Below are 8402 nucleotides of genomic sequence, written 5' to 3'. Positions count from 1 at the left end.
CTCTTCAACCCGGGCAGGAAGCACCGACACTTTCATCAGAGTGTCTTGAATCAAAGTGGGTGCCGGTTTGTTGTGGGATGCGGTACAGATGATCCGCTGTGCGCCAGTGTACAGTTGTTCGACCAACGTATAGGCGGCTTTCAATTTCTTCCGCACATCTGACCCCAAGTGACCAATGCGTGTCCCTGAAATATCGTAAAGGGTTAAACCAGCAGCTCTGTAAGAAGGCCGAGTCAATTCAGAAGTCAAACTGGCTTACCAAAGATAGCAGTGGTCATGGCATGCATGTGCTGCTTTATGCTGGTCAGTTCATCCGCCACCGGTTTTAGTGCAACCTCGGCATCCTCTGCTCGTTTGATTAAAGCGGTCTTTTTAGTGGCCCAATCCGCCAGCTTCTTCTTGAAGCTCTCCTTAAGATGTTCCATGGCTCTTAAAGCGCTGGCTAATTCCTCTTTTGCTTTGGAGGTTTCAGCTTGTTGGGTTTTCAGGTTTTCTTGGAGATCGGCGACTTGGTTTTCTTTCGTCTTCAGCTCAGCCCGCATGCAGACAGTTATATGCTTCAACAAAATGGTGCAAGGATTGAAGTACCAACCACATAACAAGTTATGCACTTGGCACTTGCGGGCTAATGCATATTCGATCTTCATCTTTCAATTGCTTACAAGGTCCCAAGATCAATACAAGTATTCAACTTGGCACTTGGGGGCTAATGGCTATTTGCTCGTATATATTCTGATGCGGCAATCTCAATTACTTAAAGTACCGGTTTAACTACGTTAAGTTGAACCGGCCCTTGGGGGCTACATCAGCAAATTTCAAAGCATTAAGATTTATATTAGTAAGTCCCGGTTTGAAAGAAGATTAAAAACCGGCCCTTGGGGGCTAGGAGAGTCAGCACGAATTGAAGCATACAAGCAGGAAAGAGCATATGGAAGTTACCTCATATTTATCTTTCATCATATTAACCAGACCGGCTTCATAGTCACGACTGGTATACAACCGGTTCAGGTAGCCGGAATGGATATCTTGGGCGTTCAGGGCAGCGTAAGTCGCCAGATCAGCATTCCACTTGCCTTTGCCAAAGGCAGCAAATTCTACCTTGGCAGAATGTTTGGACAAAGCGACAGGATTGCTTGGCTCAGTATGGCCAGTGCCAGTAATGACAACCTCATCGTCCTTGGTATCGCCAGTTTGAACTAGGGCTGTTGGCTTGTCAGTAGGCTTTGCTGGACCGGTGGATTTCTCAATCCGGATGGAGCTTGTGGGCTGATTGACAGGACTTGAGGCATCAATTGGTCTCTCTTCAGCAATAAGATCGTCGTCTTGCTGCGGTGGATCATTGGGTATATCCTCAGGAATAGCCGCTTCAAGATCTGGTGTGCCCGGTTCAAGGACGGCATCTTCTTCGGCCGCTTTGTCCAGGCGAGCCTTCTTACTTGGCCTAGGTTTGGCCCTGAGAGGAATAACAAAATCAAATATAGCATATGTTCCAAGGCGATGAGCTGCAAATATTATGATAAGTATAGCTTACCCAAGCACCGTTTAGAGCGGTGGCAGCTGAGTAGCCGATGACTCGCCAGAAGATGAGTGGGAAGTAACCTGGTAATCGGAGTCAGATGGATTAAGAGCTTGACGAAAGCAGCCCGCTTTGGGACAAGCACTGACAAGCAAATTAGAGACCTCTGAACGGCGTTTCCGAACCGGACTGTTCGGTAAACTGGCGGAGGTAACTACCTGGCCGCTGTGCCGGGTTGTGCGACGAGCTTCGTGCTGTTGGGTCTTCATAAGAAATTTGGGATCCAAATAAGCAAGATGATGAGAAAATTTAACTTTCCGGTTTTCCTGACTGATTTTTAGTGAAGGCAAAGGTTCTGAATCGGAAGAGAAAATAATTACCTCTGCAGCATTAGTGTGGCTGGCTTCGGCATCATCCTCACAAATATCATCATCAATAAGACGCATGAAAAATAAGCCAAGTGAGTCAAGCTCTACCTCAAGGTCCGGATTATCCACATCATCATCAGGGGCCGGATTAGAGGATGCAGTGGTTCTTTTCCTGTGGGCAGTCTTCTTCACAGCTTTAGTCTTTTGCCGGATTGCTCTTTCCGGTTTGTCTGGTTTCTCCTGCGGCAGTTTCTTGCTCCAAAACGGATCATTGCCCTGATTACAGAGACACTGATATTAAACAATGACCAGATATATCAATAACAGATTCAGCAAAAAGAAAAATCAAAGTCTTACAGCTGGCGGTTTGTTGGTGGCACAGAAAGGAAGCAAGCCGTTTTTAGCACAGACGTGTTCCGGTTCATTCAGCATCTTATTCACAGCCTCTGTGATTTCTTCATCGGTGAGCTGGATTTTGGAATGTCACAGTGGGTCATCAACACTGCCAGTATACTCGCACATCAAACCGAAGCGCTGACTAAGGGGCAGTATGCTCCATGATATCCAACAGCGAGCGAGATCAACCCCTGTTAAACCGTTGGCCATAAAGGCTCTGAGCTTCGACAGTTGAGGAGCATATTTGCTTCTCTCCTGGGCAGTCAATCTTTGCGGAAAAGGGTGTGTATTGCTGAGCCGCTCCGGACGAAAGCCAGGCAAGGGATTCTCACCAGCAGGGGAGGTGTCTTTGCAATAGAACCATGTCCGATTCCACTCTTTGGGGTGGTTGTGTAGTTTGGCGTGAGGGTATGTGACCTCTTTCCTTTTCTAGATCGCCACGCCACCCAACTCCGTATTGGAGCCGTCAGTAAACTCAGTACGGTGGTTTAGATGGAAAAGGTCTCTGAACAATTCCACTGTGAGCTCCTCTTGAAAGAACGCCTCACAGAGCACTTGGAAGTGACACATATTTGTAACAGAGTTGGGTCCAGTGTCTTGTGGATGGAGTTGGAAATCAGCTAAAACGTCCCGGTAAAATTTAGAACCGGGCGGCTTAAAGCCCTGGGCTAAGTGACCTACGAAAACAACGACCTCTCCTTCTTGAGGTGTGGGAGGGCATTCTTTGCCAGGAGCCCTCCAATGGATGGTATCTTTGGTACCTAAAGCGCCGATCAGGACTAAATCGTCCAGCTGAGCCTCTGTGATGCGAGAAGGAACCCAATTGCACTCATATACTTGCTTGGCCATGATGAAATCTACAAGGTAGAAAATCCCGGTTCAAAAATGCATTGATCAAGGTACATTGGTATGTGCAATGTTAAACCGGAGACATGTCTATCTGAACCGGAGTTTTATGAAGCAACAACATCTGGCGGTTCAACAAGGGGACTAATGGTATATACCGGTTTGGCAAATTTTTCTACAAGGTTAAACCGCCTGATCTAAGCATTGAAACAGCTGAGATTGTGGATGGATAAGTATGCAGAAACAGATTTCACAAGATTTCTCTACAGCGTTGGATCTGAAGCAAGTTTAGAAAAGAGATAAATATTCAGAGGTTCAAAAGGAGCAGTACCAAATCAATGAGCAAAACGTACATATAGATCTATGGTTTTAAGATGCGTAAGTGAAGGCGAAGGTTAAACGACTACCATTGCACAGAATAAAGATATGCGGATTCATCTAAAGATCTATCGTATGAGCAAGAGGTAGACGATGAACACTGAAGAACTGTGAAACCCTAGAGCAGATCTGCAGAGGAAAGGATAGAAGATTTACCGGAGCTAAGGAAGACGCGGAAGGTTGCCGCGATGCTCTGGTGCGCCCAGGTTGATGCAGCGGCCAAGGTTGAGGCAGAGGTCGACGGTGGCGGCGGAGCTCTGAAGCTGGGCGATGCGAGGAAGACGAAGCAGAAGGGGCCGAAGGGAAAGAGAAAGGAAATGACCCTTCGGTCCTATTTATAAGGCAAAAGGACATGTGTCAGGCGCGACAATCAAGGGGCCACGAAACGGAGCTGTCGCCTCGATTTCCGTAGATCTATTAAACAAAGAAGCATAATGGATAGCTTCATTATGATAGGTGACGTCACTCCGGTTTACAGCAATCAGAGAAGATGACATCATAGCGGTTTACCAATTTATGAGAAGATGTTGAAGATGAAGCTTTTGTTAAAGGATTGACATGAACCCGTTCAAATTAATCTGGGGCCTCATGTTGGGGATATTACTGCTGGGCATAAACCGGCCTATCTGGGCCGGGTCAACTTCATCTGTAGTTCAAGAGTGCTAAAGCCCAAGAAGGCAGATGAGGGCCTAAGGCCCATAGTCGGTTCAAGACTTGTAGCTGTAAGCCGGTATTTGTATATAAACTTGTATTATAAGTTAGGAATAAGGAGAGACCAACCCGGATACGAATATCGACCGGTGTTGGGACTCTGTGAACCGACAGGCGTCACCCATGTATATAAGGGGACGACCCGGCAGCGGTTCAAGGACAGACAACAACTCGAGACATAGGCGAAGCTTGTTTGCTCCCTAGTCATCGAAACCCCATCAATTCCATCACAACTAGACCTAGGCTTTTACCTTCATTGAAGGGGCCGAACTAGTATAAACTCTCTTGCGTCCCTGTGTCCGCTTTAACCCCTTCAAGCTAACCCGTCGCGATGGCTCCACGACTAAGTCCTTTCTCTAGGACATCTGCCGTGACAAAACCATGACAAATATGAAAGTTTTACTAATCTTGAATACCTAGCATATTAGGATTTTAAGCAAATTACTGATGACCCACAAGTATAGGGGATCTATCGTAGTCCTTTCGATAAGTAAGAGCGACGAACCCAACGAGGAGCAGAAGGAAATGATAAGCGGTTTTCAACAAGGTATTCTCTGCAAGTACTGAAATAAGTGGTAACAGATAGTTTTGTGATAAGATAAATTATAACAAGCAACAAGTAACAAAAGTAAATAAAGTGCAGCAAGGTGGCCCAATCCTTTTCGTAGCAAAGGATAAGCTAGAACAAACTATTATAATAGGAAAAGCGCTCCCGAGGACACATGGGAATATCGTCAAGCAAGTTTTCATCACGTTCATATGATTCGCGTTCGATACTTTGATAATTTGATATGTGGGTGGACCGGTGCTTGGGTGCTATTCTTACTTGAACAAGCATCCCACTTATGATTAACCTCTATTGCAAGCATCCACAACTACAACAAAAGTATTAAGGTAAAACTAACCATAAGATGAAACATATGGATCCAAATCAGCCCTTGCGAAGCAACGCATAAACTAGGGTTTAAGCTTCTGTCACTCTAGAAACCCATCATCTACTTATTACTTCCCAATGCCTTCCTCTAGGCCCAAATAATGGTGAAGTGTATGTAGTCGACGTTCACATAACACCACTAGAGGCTAGACAACATACATCTTATCAAAATATCAAACGAATACCAAATTCACATGACTACTAATAGCAAGACTTCTCCCTTGTCCTCGGGAACAAACGTAATTACTCACAAAGCATATTCACGTTCATAATCAGAGGGGTAATTATATGCATATAGGATCTGAACATATGATCTTCCACTAAATAAACCAACAAGCATCAACTACAAGGAGTAATCAACACTACTAGCAACCTACTAGCACCAATCCCGGACTTTGAGACAAGAATTGGATACAAGAGATGAACTAGGGTTTGGAGATGAGATGGTGCTGGTGAAGATATTGATGGAGATTGCCCTCTCCCGATGAGAGGAGCGTTGGTGATGACGATGGTGATGATTTCCCCCTCCGGGAGGGAAGTTTCCCCGGCAGAACAGCTCTGCCGGAGCTCTAGATTGGATCCGCCAAGGTTCCGCCTCGTGGCAGCGGAGTCGCATCCCGAAAAGTTCCTCCTTATTTTTTTCTCATCGAAAGACTTCATATAGGAGAAGATGGACGTTGGAGAGCCACCAGGGGGCCCACGAGGTAGGGGGAGCGCCCTAGGGGGGTGACGATGTCCTGGACTAGGGGGTACTCACCACATCATCTCCCAATCTGTTAGATTGGGCCGAGGACCCCCATGGCTGTATACTCATGGGCGAGTTCGGATAGCTGCCGCATACAAGGAAGATTCCACAAGACTTGGCGGTCAAGACAAGGACTCCTCCCCACCAGCGTATTCGGGTAGGACTCTTGTTATCCTAGGCCACTGGTGCATTATATAAACCGAGGCGAGGCTAGTCGATAGATATATACATACAATCATACCAGAGGCTAGCTTCTAGGGTTTAGCCTCTCCGATCTCGTGGTAGATCTACTCTTGTACTACCCATATCATCAATATTAATCAAGCAGGACGTAGGGTTTTACCTCCATCAAGAGGGCCCGAAGCTGGGTAAAACATCGTGTCCCCTGCCTCCTGTTACCATCCGGCCTAGACGCACAGTTCGGGACACCCTACCCGAGATCGCTTCGGTGGAATTGTGCGGAATCGAGAGTACAACAACCCTGGAAAATTTCATCGAGTTCCGATGGAGGAATCTCTGGCAATCTATGATATACTGGAGCCCTGTCAAATCTGGACGGAAATCTGGACGAGTTTAGGGCGTGGTGTCTAGCTTCTAGCTCGGACGTCCTTTGAAAGATCCAACTGTTGATCGGCTGTGGAATTCCTATATCTACCACCTCTCAAAATTTCAGCTTGATCCGACCGTCCAAACTCCGGGAACCTTCCGATTAGTGCATCACTTTTCGGATTTGTTTTCTGCGCGAAAATGAATCCGATCTGAGTTCGTCTTTTTTATGAACAGGATTTTGGACATCCCTTTTGAAGGAAGTTTTGTATGGGGTATTGTGTTTTGTTCCCGAACACATCCCACTAACTTTAAGATCTTTTGAACATGATCTTCAACATCATGCTGGTGTCAAACCAGTCCGGCAATATTGCTCCATGGCTGCCGACCTGCGCTAGACACGTCATCACTTTGTTGAGTCGAGCTCAACTTCTTCGGATCATCATCTCGGCAAGCCGAATAAGAGTCCGGCATCACGAAGGATAAATCATCACCAACATCGCCGCCCCATGGATTAAACGGAGCGGGCATACCGGCATCGCCGCACGGTCGCTTCATCAAGCCGGCATCGACCACGTCACGACCTGCATCGGCAGGGCCGCACTATTGCTTCTTCAAGGTGGTGTCCATCACGCCGACCTACTTCAACTCATCGGCTGACATCGAGGCTTCGACATCTTGGCTGGACCGGGGTCTTCGCCATTTCTTCATCAACCTACTTCGGACACTTCGGCGTCACTAGCCGACCAGCTCCGTCACGTTAGCTGGGCCGAGGGCTTTGCCTCGGCGAGCCAACCTTTGCCAGCATTGCCATGCCGTCGTTTTATCGCCCATCAGGCAATGGGTGTGCAGATCGAGTCCCAATTTTGGGAATCACCTTCCTTCAGATTGCTACAACAAATAAACCAGGTGCTATTAATCCCAGTATTTTTTGCTTGTTTGGGTTCATTTTTCCCAAGGAATTATTACTCTAATTTGTCTATCATATGTACACAGGTCTATCAAATGGTCGCCGCATTGACGACAGTCGCATGGTGGTTCGGTCAGTTTCCGTACATAGTCCGGCGAACGCCGCATCCGGAGCTCGGATCGACCTGTGAATTCTGGCTTTGCCACGCCTTTACCGCATCACGCCGACGCCCTGCATCGACATTGACTTCGGCGCCAGGCCATATTTCTTTTATTACTCACTTTGCATAAATTATTTATTATGCAACGACTTTTTTTAATTATCATTATTACTATTATCTCCGGTTTGCACTATTTTTTGTGCACAGGAAAATGATCCGGGGACTTCGGCGTCACTCTGCCGGTCTGCACTGACTGTGCTATGTCACCACTTCGCCGTGTCGAGCTCTCCGCTCCGCCACCTCGGGACCGGCTTGGGGGATGGAACCTTGCCCCGCATCAAGCTCGGACCGCGTCATCAATACCGAACGCATTAACCAGCTAAGTCGCTTTCATGCTTAAAGCTTTAATTTCTAACTTGTGTTCGGTTCGACCAAGCATTATACTTTTTGGAAAAAAGTTGCTTGTAAAAAATTTCCTTGTCCAAACTTTCTTTGTGACACATAAATTCAAATATCCAATTCATTTGGGGGCTTCCTTCATGAAGCTTTTCCTCTTGCATATGATTATACTTGCACGGCTTCGTTCCTTGTTCGTGTATTACGCCATAATATGCACCATATTGACGTAAGAGATTTGCAAGTTGGGTTGCCTCGCTCCTATGTTTACCCCTACGTTCCCGATTGTACGGCTAGGGAGTAAAGGGAGCACCTCTGCGATTGTCACGATCGGGTCACCCGAGCCGGACCTCGGACTGGGTGAAGCCGAAAGCTAGCGCTCTTATAGTTTTCAATGATGGTCGGCACACGACGGAACTCATGAGTACAAAAAATCTATTGCACAAGTCTCATAATAACAATGAGCACCGAAGAAAGGTATCGGTGGGGGTACTAT

This window comes from Triticum dicoccoides, chromosome 1A (assembly GCF_002162155.2).
Source record: "Triticum dicoccoides isolate Atlit2015 ecotype Zavitan chromosome 1A, WEW_v2.0, whole genome shotgun sequence".
In the NCBI taxonomy this organism is placed as follows: Eukaryota; Viridiplantae; Streptophyta; class Magnoliopsida; order Poales; family Poaceae; genus Triticum; species Triticum dicoccoides.
The sequence above is the reverse complement of the archived record's forward strand: the minus strand, read 5'-3'. Positions refer to the sequence as shown.